The sequence below is a fragment of the Neofelis nebulosa genome, chromosome 7 (assembly GCF_028018385.1).
Source record: "Neofelis nebulosa isolate mNeoNeb1 chromosome 7, mNeoNeb1.pri, whole genome shotgun sequence".
In the NCBI taxonomy this organism is placed as follows: domain Eukaryota; kingdom Metazoa; phylum Chordata; class Mammalia; order Carnivora; family Felidae; genus Neofelis; species Neofelis nebulosa.
Window position 1 is genome coordinate 76196104 of NC_080788.1, and position 20833 is coordinate 76216936.

Consider the following 20833-nt stretch of genomic DNA (forward strand, 5'->3'; position numbering starts at 1 on the left):
CAAAAAGGCAGAGGAAGGAAAGGCTCAGGCTGTCTGCTTGAGTTGGGATATCCATCTTCCCTTGTCTTCAGACATCAGAGCTCCTGGTTCTCAGACCTTCAGACTTGTACTGGTCTTACACCATTGGCTCCCCCAGTTCTCCCGCCTTGAGGTTTAGACTGAAACTATACCACCTGCTCTCCTGGGTCTCCAGTATGCAGATGGCAGATTGTAGGACCTCTCAGTCTCTATATTTGCATGAAGAAATCCCTCATAATCTTTCTGTATATCTTTATATATTCTACTGGTTCTGTTTCTCTAGAGAACCCTAACACACACATACTAGAGGAATTTGTTATAAAAGAAAAAGGTAATGACCACATAATGCATGTAATTAGTAGAGAAACTTCCATAGCAACCCATTTTTTTTCTCTCTCTGAAATACTAGTGGAATAATTCTTACTCTTGTCTACCACACAGATGTGGAATTAAGGTGAAATTATGGAAATTATTGAGAACACAGAGAATGAATTAGAACAATTCTGAAATGTATCTTTGAATTTAAGTAGGCATAATATAAGCTCATGGGATCATTATTTGATTTTAATGATAGGTTATCTGTTAACAAACAGAAAACTGTCTTTTCCTACAAAATAAGAAACAGTTTTTTTCCTGAATGAAAGAGACTTAGAAAAAATGATAAACTTTATGACTTTAACTTTGGGATACGTATTATCAACCAAAGCGTGGATTATTCTTTCTTTGCAGTAGATAGAGTGAAACAATTAAGAGCATTGAGAGGGGGAAGAGGTGAAATGACAGGGCTCATGGAAGGCAACAGGAGGGCATTTGCTGTGGGAACGCAGAGGATGCCATGGGAAGGTTCTCTGAGGAGATGGGAGAAAAAAGAGAAGCTGACGGTGCCCTCCATTTCTAGTGGTACATATTTTGGGTAACGGAATTCAATCTAGGAACTAGTATCTTAAAAATGTAAGACCACAATGAAAATGAATTGTTTATGAGTAATTTAAATAGAAATTCCTCCTCTTCTCTCTACAAGTACTTTTGAAGTGAGATGTATTTGAATATAGCACAGAGCAATGGAGCCAAAAGAAAACATGAAATGTCTTGGAGAAAAATGAAGACTGATTTATTTTTCAGAAAGGCCAAGAACCTCCCCCCCACCCCCGCCATTCCTTGCCAAGTGACAATGGATAATTTGAACTGTTGTGAGGTCCATCATTTGGCCAAAATTGTCTTTCTTCTGACTTGGCCAGTAGTGGCACAAAAAATTACAAAATGCTAAAATGAATAATGGTAATTGAAATCACAGTTCATCGTTGAGTATGATGCTGAATAATGAGAACACACAAAGAAAAAAATTTGTAAGAAGAAAAAATATTTTTCATGTTGGTTTACTTTTTAGTTTTAATGAGATGGATTCACTTGCTTATTTATTTTTAATCTGCTTTAATGAGATGGGTGTCAAGAAGAGTCCTTGTTGTGAGACAGGAAACCATCAAAACCCTAGAGGAGAAAGCAGGAAAAAACCTCTCTGACCTCAGTTGCAGCAATTTCTTACTTGACACATCCCCAAAGGCAAGGGAATTAAAAGCAAAAATGAACTATTGGGACCTCATGAAGATAAAAAGCTTCTGCACTGCAAAGGAAACAATCAACAAAACTAAAAGGCAACCAGTGGAATGGGAAAAGATATTTGCAAATGACGTATCGGACAAAGGGCTAGTATCCAAAATCTATAAAGAGCTCACCAAACTCCACACCCAAAAAACAAATAATCCAGTGAAGAAATGGGCAGAAAACATGAATAGACACTTCTCTAAAGAAGACATCCAGATGGCCAACAGGCACATGAAAAGATGCTCAGTGTTGCTCCTCATCAGGGAAATACAAATCAAAACCACACTCAGATACCACCTCACGCCAGTCAGAGTGACTAAAATGAACAAATCAGGAGACTATAGATGCTGGCAAGGATGTGGAGAAACGGGAACCCTCTTGCACTGTTGGTGGGAATGCAAACTGGTGCAGCCACTCTGGAAAACAGTGTGGAGGTTCCTCAAAAAATTAAAAATAGGCCTACCCTATGACCCAGCAGTAGCCCTGCTAGGAATTTACCCAAGGGATACAAGAGTGCTGATGCATAGGGGCACTTGTACCCCAATGTTTATAGCAGCACTCTCAACAATAGCCAAATTATGGAAAGAGCCTAAATGTCCATCAACTGATGAATGGATAAAGAAATTGTGGTTTATATACACAATGGAGTACTACGTGGCAATGAGAAAGAATGAAATATGGCCTTTTGTAGCAACGTGGATGGAACTGGAGAGTGTTAGGCTAAGTGAAATAAGTCATACAGAGAAAGACAGATACCATATGTTTTCACTCTTATGTGGATCCTGAGAAACTTAACAGAAGACCACAGGGGAGGGGAAGGAAAAAAAAAGGTTAGAGAGGGAGGGAGCCAAAACGTAAGAGACTCTTAGAAACTGAGAACAAACTGAGGGTTGATGGGGGGGTGAGAGGGAGGGGAGGGTGGGTGATGGGTATTGAGGAGGGCACCTGTTGGGATGAGCACTGGGTGTTGTATGGACACCAATTTGACAATAAATTTCATATTAAAAAAAAAAAAAGAACAGTCTTTGTTTCACCCCAGATAAATTTCGGAACCAAAAGTGCCAGTGCCATCAGATCTGAGTCTTGATTTAAGAAAGTAAGATCCAGCACCCCAGTGTGTAAAAGGAAAATAAGTTACTGGGGAAATCATTTGATGTTATTAATGAGAAAGGGTAGTATTTTTAATAGAAAGAATGGCAGTAGCCACTGAGAAGAATAAGAGCCCGTGAGAGAGGTCACCTGTTCTACATAAGAAAGGCAGAGAGAGTGGGATGGGTAGGGAGGAGGAATGGCATTATTTCTGAAGATTGAGGAGGCAGAAAAAGATATGCAAAAGTCATGTGGGAAAAAGGCGAAGGAGAAGAAGTCGGTGGTGGCTGGGGAGGAAACATGGAGATGGGAGGTGTTCCAGTCATCTAAAGCTTCGTACAAATTACCCCTGAATTTAGTGACCTAAAATCATCTTTATGCTTGCAGATTCTGAGTCAGGATTTGGGGGAATTGAGTTAGGTTTGGGTCTCGTCCAGTTGTAGGCCTATGCTGTCTGGGGCTGTGGTCATCTGCAAATTTGACTGGGCTGGAGCACTCTGCTGGCTTAGCCAGTAAATTAGTGCTGACTGTTGGCTGGAGGCTTCAGTTCTTCTTTACGTGGGCCACTTCATGGAGCTAACTTGAATGTCCACATGATGTGGTAGCTGGCTTTCCTCAGAGTGAGCAATCTAAGAGGCCAAGTTGGAGCCTTACTGCCTTTTATGCCAAGTTGGAGCCTTTTATGATAACCTCAGAAGTAGCACACCATCACTTCTACTGGTCACTCAGATCAGCTCTGATTCAGTGTCAGCAGGGACTACACAAGGGCATAGATCCAAGGAATGTGCATCACTGGGGGCCATCTTGGACACCGGTTACCACAGGGTACCATAGAGATATATAATAGGGCTCTAAATAGCATTTTTACAGCTAGTGTGTCGTGTAACCAATTTCCCAGACTCCTCATTCAGTTTCCCGTAAATCTCAGATACTCACTAATGGTGTGTAGAGTTGGATTTGCTTTGGAGACCTGCGTTAAGTGGGCTTGAGATAAGAAAAGAGGCTTCCTACAGTTCTGGACACATCTCAGTTACACATTTATTTTGATGAGACTCTGCGTTTTATTTATAACCCCCTCTGCAAAAATGGTAGGAGTAGCTAACTAGGTCCTTCTGATCTTCTTCCAAGTCCCAGATTGTTCTCATTGTGTTGCCTAAGATTAAAATGAGAACACCTAGTTCTTTTCCATCTCCTGGGCAATGTGCACCACGGTGGAAAGACTTTCTTTCAAATTTGACCTTTTATACTGGCACCAGAGAACCAGTGTGGGGAAATTCTGTGTAGCCCCGTTTTTGCTATATTCACAAAACTCTCTCCTTCCATGTAAGAACAATTTCCCCTCCTTCTCTCTTTTCCTGATAGCTTCAGGAGGAACCAGAGCAAGAACTAGAAAAAGCAAGGGAGGAAATGGCTTCTTCACCAGGCCTCTGGACAGGCATAACTTGCTCTTCCAGTCAAGTTCATCTTCTGTTTCTTGGGAAAATGATTTGTTCTGGAGAATGAATGAGCTACTCAGCGAAAAGAAATTCAAGTAAAGAAAAACGTAGAGGAAACAGGTTCTATACCATGGGGAAGGGCTGAAGATCCGTCATTACTATTTCAGTTTTAGTCAAAGAGAGTCTGAGTAGTTATTGGCTTTTCTAAATGCACTCTGTGACACAAGCCTCCATGAATATTCTCTAACAAAACTGTTACTGTGAATCGATGAAATACTCAATAGCATTTCCCTTTGGAACCCATTTAAAAAGAGCTATTATTGTGATGACTAGAATATGCTAAACACATCGACTATTATCCGTTTGATTTTCTGTGAGGAGAATTATTGCAAAGGTACCCAAGCAGTTTGATTATCACAGGGAGACTTTTTATTTTCAGCTTTGTCAAGCTGTGTGTTGAGTTGCTGTGCCTTCATTTAAACATTAAGTTCTGAAATTAATTTACAATAAATTCAGGGAAAAGACTCCTTGGTGTAATGCAAAAAGCTACAAAAAAGTGGTAAATTTAGTTCCCTCAAAGCCTTCAAATTAAATTTAAATTCAATTCAGTTAACATTTATTGAATGCCTGCAGGGAGCACGGCACTGTACTAGGTACCAGAATTTGAAATATGCAGAGGTTCAAGAGGTTTCAAAGTTAATTTTATGAGCTTGGAGAGAGAAAAATCAGAGTCATTTGAACTGTTAATATTATTATTTTTTTGAAGCCTACATTTCCTTTGATAAATTCTCAAATTTGATTGGGAACTCAATGGGAATGGGGCGAGGAGAGCAGAAACCATTTTTTTTCCTTGGGTTTTAAGTTTGGAAGAAAGGGCTTTTTCATATTTCAATAAATGGTCTAAGTAATAGAAAAATTAGTGAAAAAATAAACTGAAATGAGCAAACAATGGTGTTGTTTTCAGAAAGAAAATGAAGTAAGAAGGCTTTTGCTATACTTGGAAGTTTATATGTCAGATTGGGACATATTTACCTTTTGAGGACCATTCTAAAAGAGAATAGAATAAAGAGCACTTCTGTGTCACCAGGAATCAGGAATAAGCTTTAGAAAGAGAATGGAGTGAGTTTTAGAATTGCTAGTATTTGCCAAGAGATGTACCAAAATTCAGCAAAATATGATCACTTAAATTCCTCCAGAGTCTTCCTTACCTGAAAATGTTTTACATACCTGTTGGTCCTTTTCTGCAAAAATCAGATGGGCTTGCAAAGAAAACAGATGCACTGAGGTTTTTTCTTAGGGTCAAAAGCCACATCTTGTCTGTGGTTGATGAAAGTGGCTATCCACAGCAGAGCCGGAAACACTAAACCATTGTTTTTTGGTCTTTGTTACATTCTCAACTTTTTTGCTTATCCTGTGGTATTAAAAAAAATTATTTTAGTACCATTTATTGGAAAATAAATGCCCGCTATACTGTATGGGTACTTTGTTGTAGGTTAGCCTTCTATTTGTGGGTCTGTTTCTGGACTCTGTCTTGTTTCAGTTTTCCATTTGTCTATCCTTCTATGCATTCTACACTGCCTTCATTACTTAATGACTTAATGTTAATCCTTGCTATCTGAAAATCCTCTGACTTAATTTTTTCTCAAGACTGTTTTGAGTATTCTTTCTTTTTATGTCCATACACATTTTGGAGTCAACGTGTCAATATCAATAATGACAACCACAAACATAGTACATTTTACTTCATATAAGTAGCTTTATTTTCTCTCATAAATATTTTCTAGGCAGAAGTCTTGTATAATTTTTATTAGATTTATTCCTACTATTTAAAATTTTTTATGTTATAAACGGTAGAGTTTTAAAAATTTTATGTTCCTGTTGTTTTTTTGCTTGTATGTAGGAACACAATTGTTTTGGTATATTGACTTTGTATCCAGATATTTTCCTAAATTTCCTTATGAATTTTAATATTTTGCCTATAGGCTCTTTGGGTTTTCTATGTGCAAAACTATAGTGTTTGCAAATAATGGCAATAATAATTTTTCCCTATTAATTTTATGTCTTTTATTTCTTTTCCTTGCCTTATTGTACTAACTAGGATCTCTAGTTCAAAACTATACAGATGAGGTAATAGCAAATATGTTTGTCTTATAGATTTCAAGAATGACCTTAATGTTTTATCGTTAGGTATGATGTTTGCTGGAATTTTGTAGATAAGAGAGTGCTTTTCATTATATTTGTTTCAACTATGCAGCATTTTCATTCTTTTTCTGTAGCTAATAATTGTTTCATCTTCTTTGTCCTGTTTTTCTTCAACCTAAGAATGGGTCCTCCTACACCTCCCAACAGTTTTTTAAACTTCTCAATATATTGTTGCACGTGGTCAAATCTGTCAGTTAAACTAGCTCCTTTTTTAAAAAAAATTTTTTTTTAACGTTTATTTATTTTTGAGACAGAGAGAGACAGAGCATGAATGGGGGGAGGGTCAGAGAGAGAGGGAGACACAGAATCCAAAACAGGCTCCAGGCTCTGAGCTGTCAGCACAGAGCCCGATGCGGGGCTGGAACTCACGGACCGTGAGATCATGACCTGAGCCAAAGTCGGAGGCTTAACCGACTGAGCCATCTAGGCACCCCTCCTTTTTTTTTTTTCTTATTTGAGTAGAGTTGACACCCAATGTTAAAATAGTTTTAGGTATACGGCATAGTGATTCATCTTCTCTCTGTGTTTTGCTATGCTCACTCGCCATGCATGTACCTTCTGTCACCATACAACACTATTAGAATGTGATAAAGTGTATTTCATATGCTGTGTCTTTTAGTCCCATGATTTATTCATTCCATAACTGGAAACATGTATCTCCCACTCTCCTTCACCTATTTTTCCCATCCCCTCACTCTCCTTCCCTCTGGCAACTTTTAGTTTGTTCTCTGTATTTATAGACCTGATTCTGTTTTTTGTTTGTTTATTCATTTGTTTCGTTTTATAGATTCCACATAGAGTGAAATTATATGGTATTTGCCTTTCAGTCTGACTTATTTCACTTTAGTATAATATCCTTTAGGTCTTCCATGTTGTTGCAAGTGGCAAGATTTCATTCTTTTTTTATAGTTGTATAAATTCTTGTCTCTGAGTGTACACCCCTCCCCCCACACCACATCTTTGTCTATTCATCTATTGATTGTCACTTAAATTGCTTCCATATCTTGGCTTTTTAAATAATGCTGCAATAAACATATATCTTATCAAATTAGTGTTTTGGCTAACTTGGGGGGGGTAAATAATAGTGAAATTATTGGATCAAATGGTATTTCTATTTTTAATTTTTTTCAGGAACCTCCATACTGTTTTCCACAGTGGTTATTACTAATTTATATTCCTACTGACAGTGCACAAGGGTTCCTTTTTCTCCACGTGCTTGCCAATGCTTATTATTTCTTGTCATTTTGCTTTTAGTGATACTGACAGGTGTGAGGTGGTATCTCATTGTGGTTTTGATTTGCATTTCCCTGATAATTAAAGTGATGTTGAGCATCTTTTCATGTGTTTCTTGGCCATCTGTAAGTCTTCTTTGGAAAAATGTGTATTTGGGTCTCCTGCCCTTTTTAAAAATGGGTTTTTTTTTGGTGTTGAATTGTGTAAGTTCTTTATATATTTTGGATACTAACCTCTTATCAGATACATCATTTATAAATATCTTTTTCCATTCAGGAGTTTGCCTTTTTGTTTTGTTGATGGTTTCCTTTGCTGCACAGAAACTTGTTATTTTGATGTAGTCTCAATAGTTTATTTTTGTTTTTGTTTCCCTGGTCTCAGGAGACATATCTAGAAAAATGTTGGTAAGGTCAATGTCAGAGAAATTACTACCTATGTTCTCTTAGAGGATTTTTATTGTTTCAGATCTCAAATTTAGGTCCTTAATCCATTTGGAATTAATTTTTGTGTATAGTGTTAAAAAATTGTCCAGTTTCATTCTTTTGCGTGTAGCTGTCTAGTTTTCCCAGCACCATTTGTTGAAGGGACGATCTTTTCCTCATTGTATATTCTTGCCTCCTTTGTCATAGATTTTTTTTAAAAAGTTTTTTTTTATTAATGTTATTTATTTTTGAAGGAGAGAGAGACAGAGCGTGAGTGGGGGAGGAACAGAGAGAGAGGGAGATACGGAATTCGAAGCAGGTTCCAGGCTCTAAGCTGTTAGACAGAGCCCAATGCAGGGCTCGAACCCATGAACTGTGAGATCATGACCTGAGCTGAAGTCAGACACTTAACCGACTGAGCCACCCAGGCACCCCTCCTTTGTCATAGATTAATTAACCATACAGATGTGAGCTTATTTCTGGGCTTGATCTATGTGTCTCTTTTTGTGCCAGTATCATGGTATTTTGATTACTATAGCTTTGTAGTATATCTTGGATTCTGGAATTGTGATATCTCCAGGTTTGTTCTTCTTTGTCAAGATTCTTTTGGCTATTTGGGGCCTTTGGAGATTCTATTAAAATTTTGGTATTATTTGTTCTAGTTCTGCAGAAAGAAATGCTCTTGGCATTTGGATAGGGAATACATTGAATCTGTAGATTGCTTTGAGTAGTATGGACATTTTAACAACATTCTTCCATTTCATGAGCATATAATATTTTTCCATTTCTGTTGTCTTAAGTTTCATTAAAGTTTTATAGTCTTGAGAGTGCAGGTCTTTCACCTCCTTGGGCAAGTTTATTTCTAGGCATTTTACTTTATTTTGTTTTATTTTTTGGCGCAAGAAGACATTTGTAAATGGGATTGTTTTCTTAATTTAAAAGTGGCGAAGGCAGACATCCTTGTCTTGTTCCTGATCTTAGAGGAAAAGCTCTCAGTTTTTCACCATTGAGTATGATATTAGCTGTGGGCTTCTCATATATGACCTTTATTAAGTTGAGATATGTTACTTCTAAACCTAACTTTGTTGAGAATTTTTATCATGAACAGAAGTTGAGTTTTGTCAAGTGCTTTTCTGTATCTATTGAAATGATCCTGTTTTTTATTCTTTATTTTGTTTATGTAGTGTTTCATGTTAATTGATTTGCTAATATTAAACTATCCTTGCATCCCTGGAATAAATCCCACTTGGTCATAGTGAATGATCTCTTTAAGGTATCATTGAATGCAGTTTGCTAATATTTTATTGAGGATTTTTGTATTTATGTTCATTAGGGATACTGATCTAGTGTGTGTGTGTGTGTGTGTGTGTGTGTGTGTGTGTGTGTGTGTGTGGTGTCATTGTCTGATTTTGCTATCAGGGTAATCCTGGCCTTGTAGAATATATTTGCTTCCTCTTTTATTTTTTGGAATTGTTTGAGAAGAATAGGTATTAACTGTTTTTTAAATGTTTAGAAGAATTCACCTGTTAATCCATTTGGTACCAGAATTTAATTTTACCAACTCAATTTTGTTACTAGTAATTGGTATGTTCATATTTTCTGTTTTCTTCCTGATTTAGTTTGGGAACATCTTATGTTTCTAGGAATTTATCCATCTCTTCTAGGTTGTCCAATTTTTTGGCATATAATTTTTCATAGTATTCCCTTATAATTCTTTGTGTTTCCATGGTGTCAATTACTTTTTCTCTTTCATTTCTGATTTTATTTACTTGGTTTCTTTTTCTTTTTTTATTAGTCTGGTTAAGTGTTTATCAGTTTTGTTTATCTTTTTTTTAACGTTTATTTATTTTTGAGACAGAGAGAGACAGAGCATGAACGGGGCAGGGTCAGAGAGAGGGAGACACAGAATCTGAAACAGGCTCCAGGCTCTGAGCTGTCAGCACAGAGCCTGACATGGGGCTCGAACTCAAGGAGCGCGAAATCATGACCTGAGCCGAAGTCGGACGCTTAACCGACTGAGCCACCCAGGAGCCCCAGTTTTGTTTATCTTTTTAAAGAACCAGCTCTTGGTTTCAGTTCTTCCCCCCTAGTTTTCTTTTTTAATCTCTGTCATTTATTTGTGCTTTGATCGTTATTATTTTCCTCCTTTTACTCACCTTGGGATTGTTCGATATTCTTTTTCTAGTTCCTTTATTTTTATTTATTTATTTTTAATGTTTATTTATTTTTGATGGGAGAGAGAGAGAGAGACAGAGCGTGAGTGGGGAAGGGGCAGAGAGACAGGGAGACACAGAATCTGAAGCAGGCTCCAGGCTCTGAGCTGTCAGCACAGAGACCAACATAGGGCTCGAAATTTGAACTGTGAGATCATGACCTGAGCTGAAGTTGGACGCTTAACTGACTGAGCCACCCAGATGCCCCTTTTTCTAGTTCCTTTAGGGGTAAGGTTGGGCTGTTCATTTGAGCTTCTCCTTATTTCTTGGGGTAGGCCTGTATTACTATATACTTCCCTCTTAGATACGTTTACACTATGTGTCAAAGATTTTGGACCATTGTTTCCATTTTCACTTGTCTCTATTTTTTGATGTCTTCTTTGATTTCTTTGTTGACTTATTGATTGTTTAGTATCATGTTTGTTAGCCTCTGTATGTTTTACTTTTAGTTTTTCTTGTGAATGGGTTTTAGTTTCATACCATTGTGCTCAGAAAAGATGCATACTATGATTTCAGTCTTCTTAAATTTATTGAGACTTGTTTTGTGGACTAACATGTAATCTCTCCTTGAGAATGTTACAAGTTCACTCAAAAGAACATGTATTCTATTGGTTTTGGATGAAATATCCTATATACATTTGTGAAGTTCATCTGGTCTAATGTGTCATCAAAGACACTGATTTTTTTTAATTGATTTTTCTGCCTGAATGATCCATTCTTTGATGTAAGTGGGGTATTAAAGTCACCTACTATTATTATTAATTTCTCTCTTTATGTCTGTTAGTATTTGCTTTATATTTAGGTGCTCCAGTGTTGCATGACCTGAGCCGAAGTCGGTCATAGATATTTACAATATTTACAAATGTTATATCCTCTTTTTGGATTGATTCTTTTATCATTATGTAATGCCCTTCTTTGTCTCTTGCTACAGTCTTTGTTTTAAAGTCTATTTTTTCTGATATAAGCATTGCTGCTTTAGTTTTTTTTCTACTTCCATTTGCATATTGTTTTTACATCCCTTCACTTTCAATCTGTATGTGTCTTTAGGTCTGAGGTGAGTCTCTTATAGGCAGTATATAGATGGATATTTTTTTCCCCATTTTACCTCCTTAAGTGATTTGACTGAAGCATTTAGGCCATTTACATTTAAAGTAATTATTGATAGTTATGTACTTATTGCCATTTTGTTAATTGTTTTCTTGTTTTTATAACTCTTGTGTTCCTTTCTTCTCTTGCTCTCTTTCTTTGTGATTGATGAGTATTATATTTGGCTTTTTTTTTTCTTTTTTTTTTTTCTGTATGTCTATTATAGGTTTTGGGTTTGTGGTTACCATGAGGTTTATATATAACATCCTAAGTATATAGTAGTCTATATTAAGTTGATGGTCATTTAAGTTCAAACACATTCTAAAAAAATTATTTTTTTTACTCCCTGCTCCTTGTTTTATGTATATGCTGTATTACTCCTTTTGTTTCCACGCAGAACAACTTTAGTAGTTGCCTGCAGGCACCTGAGCTCACTGCCAAACAGGGAATGGGGGACAAAGGGTACAATAACAAAGCCATTCTGTGGGAGCATTGCTGAGGCTTGGCTGAACTGAGAGGCTTTAAGACAGAAAGTGTGGAGAGGAAAAAGGGAAAGATACAGCTGCCATGCTTCGATTCATGACAGTTATGAGGCTATTAAAAATTTTTTTTTTTAATGTTTGTTTAGTTTGGAGAAAGAAAGAGCATGAGCAGGGGATGGCAGGGAGAAAGGGAGACAAAAAATCCAAAGTAGGCTCCAAGGTCTGAGCTGTCCAGACAGAGCCTGACGCGGGGCTTGAACTTACGAACCATGGGATCGTGACTGGAGTTGCAGTCTGATGCTTAACCTACTAAGCCACCCAGGTGTCCCGAGGCTGTTTTAATTAACATAAAATTTGGTCAGTACCATATTTGAGTGTGTGTGTTTTCCTATACTGTTTTTAAAAATGATGAAGGAATATTTGAAATAGGAAATTCAAATAAAACATTCATGACGTCTCTGAAAATCATTAAGATTTGTTAACCTTTAAAATGGATTATCAAAGACCTTGATGACCTTTCCTGTAAACAATGAATATTCATTCATGAAGTATTCATCCAGTACCTTCTGTATGCAAGGAATCAATGAACAGAATAAACATAAATCCCTGCCTTCATGAGGAAAGGCAATCAATAAACATAATAAACTTAATTATATAGAACAATAGAAGGTGAAAAGAGATATAGAAAGGGTATGGCCAATGAAGTCCTGGAAAAGTGCGATTTTAAATAAGATGGTGAGGATGGGCTTTGTAGAGAAGGTGATACTTAACGACTTGAAGAATCCGACTTCAACTCAGGTCACGATCTCGCCGTCTGTGAGTTCGAGCCCTGCATCGGGCTCTGGGCTGACGGCTCAGAGCCTGGAGCTGCTTTGGATTCTGTGTCTCCCTCTCTCTGACCCTCCCCCGTTCATGCTCTGTCTCTCTCTGTCTCAAAAATAAGTAAGCGTTAAAAACATTAAAAAAAAAAAGAAGAAGATGAGAGAGTGAGATATGGACATATGTGGTTGAGGAGCACTACAGGCAGAAGGAACATGTCTGGCATGTTTAGGGACACATGGGGGCCAATGTGGCTGAAGCTGAGTGAAGCGAGAGAGTACACTAAAAGATGAAATCTGAGAGATGAGGGGGCTAAACCGTGTTGGGCCATGTAGAACATTGTAAGTATCTGGGCTCTCACTCTGAAATAAGAGACTTTGATAGGTGTGGAGTGGAGGAGTGACATGATCTTGTGGTTTCAAGGGATCACATTGGATGTGTAGAGAAGAGACTGTAAGGGGCAAAGGCAAAGGTAAGGAGGCCAGGTAAGAAGGTATGACATAATTCTGGTGGTGGTTTCATTCAAAATGGTGGCAGTGCAGGTGGTGAGAAGTGGCTGAGCAACACACTTCCAAAACTTAGTGGCTTGGAACAGTTTATTATTTATCATAAATCTGTGGGTTGACCAGATGGTTCCCATGATGGTTTCTTCTGTACTCATATGGCTACATTTGCTGGAAGGCTGTCTGGATTGAAGGTTCAGGATGGGTTAGCTCACATGCCAGAGGTCCTTGGCTTTCCTGTCCTCAGCCTCTGATCCTCTAGAACTAAACCAGCCCCCTCATGTGGTGGATTCAGGACAGTATTCCAGGAGAGGGAACGTGGATATTGCAAAGTACCTACCTCCAAGTCACATATTACTTCTGCCACATTCCAGTTTTCAAAACCAGTCACATGGGTAATCCAGATACAACCAGTGGAGATACAGACTCCCTCTCTTAATGGGATAAGCAGCAACATCACATTGCAAAGGGACCTGCATAGCAGGATAGAGGGAATTTTTCAATTCACCAAAAAGTATTCAGTGTTATATGAGTATAGGTTGGATATATGATATGAGAGAAAGAAAAGCATCATGGATAACTCTGAAGTTTTTAATTTTACCGACAAGAAAATAGAGTTGGTACAACTGAAATGGGAAAACTGAGGGTAGATTAAGTTTTGGGTGAGAAGAGCAAGATACAGGCAGAGGAACTGGAGGGTAGGCTCAATGCATCAGCATTCAACATGCAGCTTAATATTAAGTCAAAGGCTTTCTGAGGCAGCGTCTCCTGCCCTAGGCCAGGGTTAGTCTTCAAGATGGGGAGCTGGGTAAGCAGAGGATGCAAGTAGGTGGGCTTGAGTGGAAGAAGGATGAGAGAAAGCCTCTGCATTCCAGGAAGTGAACTTGTTATATGTAGAAATGGTTTTCTGGGTATGGACAGAAGAGGTAAACAGGCAGATTCCAGATGAAGAATCCTACGAGTTTCATAAGAAAACCCAGGGGTATTCTGCTTCCTACAGAGACTGACAGAACAGTCTTGAGGAAGAACTGAGAAAAGCTCTTAAATAACCATCGCTCATTGAGGACATAGAACTTTTAACAGAAAGAGATATAGGCAAGAGCATGATAGATTGAAAAAAAATTTCCTATTGCCAAGCCAGGGGAGAGCCTCCAGCAAAGCTGCCCCTGAGTCTTATAAATGTGAATATGACCCATAATTTAAAGACAACTTTTTTGAGTGGGGAGAAATCTCAGGGGGAAATCTTTGATTTTTCCTTTAGGCATAAAAAGACCATGAATTGTATCCAAGGAAGATAGTATTTTGCACTCTGTGCTCTGTGAGTCTTTAGTGGGAAGCCTCTACGTATAAGGATGTGTCTATGCTGTGTCTGGGTGTATTTGTATGTATGATCGTACTTGTGAGTCCTGGCAACTTTATATATGGAAATATTGGCAACTGCTCTGATTGACCTTTGCTTAAGTCAAGGACTCTGATGTTGGAGAGAGAGAAGCCGGTCACTCCTCACGCTGGTGCACATTCTTGGCTACATTTTACAAATATGCTGTAAAAGATGGAATATATTCTTTTCTGGCTGGTTTGATAGTCTACCCAAGGGTAGGAGGATAGATTCCATGACCTTTGAAAGTCAATTTTCTTCCCAAGATTTTACATTCCAATTATGTCTGATAGACTATTTAAATAAATGATGTTTTTTCTATTAGGCAAGAAAATTGACTGGAATTCATTCTATTTGAGCTGTAAAAATTTGAAAATAGGTCAACTCTTAATTATCCAGGGTAATAGGGAACATCTTGGATGGATTATCCTAAACCACAGGTAATTAACAAAATGTGCAAATTAGGCACTGATTCATAGCATTCATTAAAATTTACATTTAAACTACTACTTAAGCAGCATACATTTGTAGATGAGCAAATCAACATGGTAAAAATAATTTTAAGACGAATACAGACATTTTAAAGAAAACGTAGTTGAAAATATTGCTGGCAGACTGGACAACCTGAAATATTTTGTATTTTAAAATTCAAAACATTTACCTAGAGCTTCACAGGACACTTGGCAGTTTTTATCATCCCGTTTTTATAAAAGCAAGGGAGAGATCAACAGAGGCCTCCCGTCTCCTGGAAACTGCCTGGTGGCCCAGGGCCACGGAACCCTGCTTTGGGTGTAGTATTTGGGCCTATGGGGCCATTGCTGTCTCTGTCCCATGAACTTCCGTTAAAGATCCGATAGTAACACAAAGGCTAGGGCAAGTGGGGAAGAGAGAAGGAGAAACTAGAGACATGAGTAGTAACAGGACAATCCTTAACTGATTATCAAAACCAAAACTCTAGTGGCAGTCCTGTGTTATCGTCAATTTTTCAGCAAAGCCCTTGGCCTAGAAAGCTCTGTTATTCTGACAAATTACTGTTCAATCTGTTAAGTTACTTTTTATTATTATTCTAACATTATTTGCTGAAATAATCGGTGATATTAGCACTTTTATTTTTACTGATGATGGTTTATTGAGACATATAATGCGCCCAGCATTACACTGGGCACTTTGCTAGGGTTATCTTCTCCTTTACTTCCTACAGCAGCTCTATGCAGTGAGAATAGTTCCCATTTTACAGCTGATCCACAGAGAAGTTTATGACAGCATGTAGTGGAGTTTAGGTTTAAACCCAGACTTTCCTGTGTCATGCCAAAGCCCATGCTCTTTCTACCAGGCCACTGGTTTCTTTCTATTGCTCCTACCTCCTGACCAACAGAGCATGTATCTCTTGGGAACTTGTTGGAAATCTAAATTCTCAAGCCTCACTGTAGACCTACTGAGTCTGAGGTTGGGGCCCAGCGAACTGTGTCTTCACAGGTCTTAGGAATCACTTTTCACAGGTAATTCTGACATATGCTCAAATTGGAGACCCATCATACCATGCCACGCTTCCTTAAAAGGACCTTTATTATTATTTAAAAAAAATTTTTTTTAACGTTTATTTATTTTTGAGACAGAGAGAGACAGAGCATGAACAGAGGAGGGGCAGAGAGAGAGGGAGACACAGAATCTGAAACAGGCTCCAGGCTCTGAGCTGTCACCACAGAGCCCGTCGCGGGGCTCCAACTCACGGACTGCGAGATCGTGACCTGAGCCGAAGTCGGCCGCTTAACCGACTGAGCCACCCAGGCGCCCCTGACCTTTATTATTTTTAACTAGAGGTGGAACTTATCGCAACTGTTCCATGAGAAAGGAAGTCAATGGTCTAAATGAGCTTCTCAACTGGACTTTGGGGTTGAAGTGAACATTGCCAATTTTCTTACTAGGAGTAGCCAGGAAAGACTTCCTCAAAATCATTTGAGGAGAATATTGCATAGTCTATCTAAATCGGTGGTCTCCAAAGTGGACTCTGTGCAATATAGGGGTTTGCAGGGCCATTCATGGGGTGGTAGGAAGAAAATTTCTATTTTTATTTGTATCTAAAAATAAGAACAAAATAAAGTTTGCTAATATTTAATATGGATTGAGAGTAACACATGCACGAATAGACATGCATTAGTGTGGGTATGGGGGCCCCCACATGCCCAGGCTTGCCTACTGTTGTTCTACCCTTTTTCTCTATTATGTGGCAACCAGCTGTGTACAGGTGTAACCCATCAGCCTCATGCTTCTGCTGCTCTGTCTTTCACTTATTATTCCGGTCCTTCTCTACCCCGGTCCGGTTATTCTCAAGCATGCACAAATGGGTAGTATAAGGACTTGACTCAATGTAAGCCAGCAGCCAGTGAATAAATAGTTGCCTTTCCCAAGTCCCATATGGACAGTTTTGAAGTGCATTCTGCATGGCTTCTCACAGGGTCCCCAGCGTAACTCTAACCTCACTGACTCATAGTAGTAACAAGCTCAATTTTGCAACTTTGGATTGACCTTTGACCCTTTCCTTTTTTCCTTTTTCCAGTGCCCGTTCCTGTTCTTTTTGGTGAAATCATTTGTGAAAATAAGCTCCCTGTAGAGAGGCCATTGTCTTAGACTCTTGGGGAAAGAATCCAGGCTGAGAAGGTGCATGCTAAAACATCTTTATAAAAGGATTTAAGATAAACATTTTGGAGATTGCTGGTCTAAAACATTACCAATGTTTTAAAGAAATGGACCATCAGAGGATAGTCTAATGCTTGTATATGTGCTATACCTCTATGAATGTGTGCCTATTTCATGGGCATATTATCTATAACTCTAACCCCCTTTCTCCCACTCAAGAAAGCATATTAGATACAAGTCAGTAAAAGTATCGTTATTATGGTGATATTCTTAAATTTATTTCAGTTTATAGAGAGATAGCTAATCAAATGTAGGCGTTAGTACTTTATCATTAATGCCAAATTTCATACCTCGATAACTGTTTGTAATGCATAGATGTGGTGTGAGCCTTTGGTTGAAATCTCTGTCTAAAGAGACTTGAAAAGGCTTTAAAGCAAACACACCCAGGTCTAGAGCCTGGAACTTCATGCATGCCAACAATTATTTTCATATTTAAACAACTTCTTATTTATTTGTAAAGTGTAACAATGTTGTGCTGGAGGATAGGAACTTTTCACCATTTTATTTCTTGCTTAAAAATATCTTGGGGATGTTATGAGAAGGGTACCTCACCTCTGGGTATTTTCCCACAAAATTCATAACCTCTGTTTAATCATGAGAAAACCTCAGACAACCCAACTGAGAGACATTCTATAAAATAGCTGTTCATTCCTTAAAAAGTATCAAGATCCTGAAAAATAAGGAAAGACAGAGAATTGTCATTGTCTAGGGGAGACGAAGGAGGCATGATGGTTAAATGCTCTGTGGCATCTTGGATTGGATTCTGGGACAGACAAACAATGCTGGTGGAAAAACTGGGGAAATACAAGTCAAGTCTGTGGTTTAGTGAATAGCGCTGTACCAATATTAATTTCTTAATTTTCACAGATGTGCCATCATTTTCTAACATTAGGGAAAGCTGGGTGAGGGGTATATGGGAATACTCTGTACTAATTTGGTAACTTGCTGTAAACTTAAAATTGTTTCAAAGAAAGTTGAAAACAAACAACTCAGGTAGACTAAATTCTGGCTCTGTGGGCAGAATCTTGCTTATAGGTCCCAGTGAGAGAATCCTTAAGGAAACATGTCTGTAAAAGTATATGTATAGAGAAATGACATCTACACAGGCAAATGAAAGCCCTCAACTGAGTTGTCAACACTAGAGAAAGCCTATTTGTACCATGAAGACCCAAAGCCTATTTTTCCCCTTATTTAGAGATTTTGGGGGGTGTGTAATAGAATTATCTAATTACCTCTAAGATGCCACTTAGCATTGCCAATGAATCTAACGCTGTTTCTTCAGGAGGTTAAATGGCGGGATCATCATCTTTTGTAATTATTTTTCTATTAGCAACTCTCAGAACATAACTTTCACTTTTGCCCATGAGATGACAAACACTTAAGAGATGAAACCCCGGCTCTTAGAGATGCAACCCTTAATTTCGAACCAAGCATTTAATGAGTAAGAATTCTGCAAAGCTGCAAAATGTGCCCTTGAGAACCTCTGACAACTAAATATTCTGTGGTTTCAACTGATAATCATGCTGTCAGTTAAGCATTTTGCATTTTAAAAACAGCTGGATATATATATTTTTCTCTATGAATTTCTGTGAAGGGATTTTGATGCAGGAACTTTTTAAAAGATGGTTTACCACCTGCCGGGAGGCATCAATAATCACTAAGGTGTTGTATGGTAACTACCTGTTCTGCCCGAATTGAGAACGGTATATCTCATGGGAATCATTGGGTCAATGGTGAACTCTGCAAGGTGTATTTTTGGACTCATTTCCATATTAACCCCAAATATGTGCTTAAAAACCTTTTGGGGCCATATTCACAAAAAGCAACATTTCTGAATCATGAAATTAGGTATAATGGGAGCTTAAACTTGGTTCAAATAAATTTTCCATTTTAAGCCTTCTTTCAGAAACCTGGCTGTGATAAATGCCAAGGGAGTCCATGCCAGTTCTCGGCAGTAAGCCTGCAGAGGCGCTGGGTTAGCATAATGCGATCATTATGTTATATGACTGGATATGTGTAAACAGATCCATCAAAACCCGTCTGTTGTTAGATAGGTGACAAAACTATATCAAAATATGTGGCACCTATCCCAGACGGTTTTGTTTTCTCCATCACAAATTTGATATCAAAGTTGCCTGGCGCTTGATCATGGACAATTAAAATGAGGGGAATTATGGAGAGAAGGAAGATCTCTGAAATCTGTCTTGAGATGTCTTTCAGCCAGAACCAAAACTGACCTAGGGGAAAAAACCAAAAATTTGCCTGTTACGTTGGGGTGCCTGGGTGGCTCAGTTGGTTGAGTGTGTCCGACTTGATTTTTGCTCAGGTTATGATCCCAGGGTCATGGGATCGGGTCTTGTGTGGGGCTCTGCGCTGAGCGTGGAGCCTGCTTAAGAGGCTTGCTCTCTCCCTTTGTACTCTCCTCTGTGCACTCTCTCTCCCTCCCCCTCCCGCTCCCTCTTTCTCTCAAAAAAATTGCCTATTATAACTTGTATTTTTAATGCATAGTGGACCCTTGGAATTCACAAATTGAAATTTGTGATTTTGACTAGCAGAAAACAAGAGTGCGGCTGCTGTGTTGCATACGTAACATGAACGGCAACCCAGAATTGTGCAACACAACCCCCTGCTCTAAAGCCTTGTCTCTCCTCTGTTATCCTGGTGCTGAGAGACAACTTGGAGCCCCAGTGCAGTGGTGTGCCAGGGAGACTCTTTTAGCTGGTGAATATGCCTTGTTCACCACCCCACAACCACATCTTGTGACTTGTTATATATGTAGACACACCCAGGAAGTGATTGTGAAAGTTGATTTAAAAAGAAATCCAAGTGCCGACACTAGTGATACAAGAGAAGAGGAAGCTAATCAGTTGGAGGATAAAAAATTGTAAAGATGAATTTGGCAGGTTGTGAAGGCTTCACCCCTCACAAATGTCAAGAACTTGCTCTTCAGAACATAAAATGTAGCATATAATTTTCTTGGTTGTCTGAGAATAATAATAGTCAATTAGTGAGTGTAACACTGAACTACTAATTTTGGTCTTAGCGTAGTGCCAGATGCCAAAGATCAAGGGAAGCAAGGACCGGCCATTGCATGAATCTTCAAATGCCTTCAAATTCTGGGAGAGGGAGACAAAAGTAATCTAGAGGAGACAAGTCAAGAACAATAACTGCATTGTTTTAAGAGGTTGGCTGGGGTGGGGCAGCGGGGGGTAGGGCACTGAATCAGGAGTCAGGAGTAGTGAGTTCAGTTCCAGCTCTTAGAATAATCCTCTTCGATTCCTTCCAGAGGTCAACAGACCCCAGTTTAAACCCAAGAGCCTCATAGATCTATAATTTATTGCCCAGACTGGGACACTTTTGAGAGTGAAAGTGGGCTTCATGAATATTTATCCTAAGATGACTGGAATACACTGGGACTGTCCTGGGCAAACCAGGATGCAAATGTATCCTAACTCCTGTACTTCTGGCCTGTGGCTGATCGTCTCTACAGATCTCTTCCAAGTGAAACTTCTTCCTCCTTGGAGCATATGTGTGCTTCTATTGAGTGATAGATGCTTATATACAGTCCTTGCTTATATGCAAGGAAATAATGTACCTATCTTATTTGAGAATTTTGGAAATCAGTCCTTATTTTTATATTTTAATACGAAAAT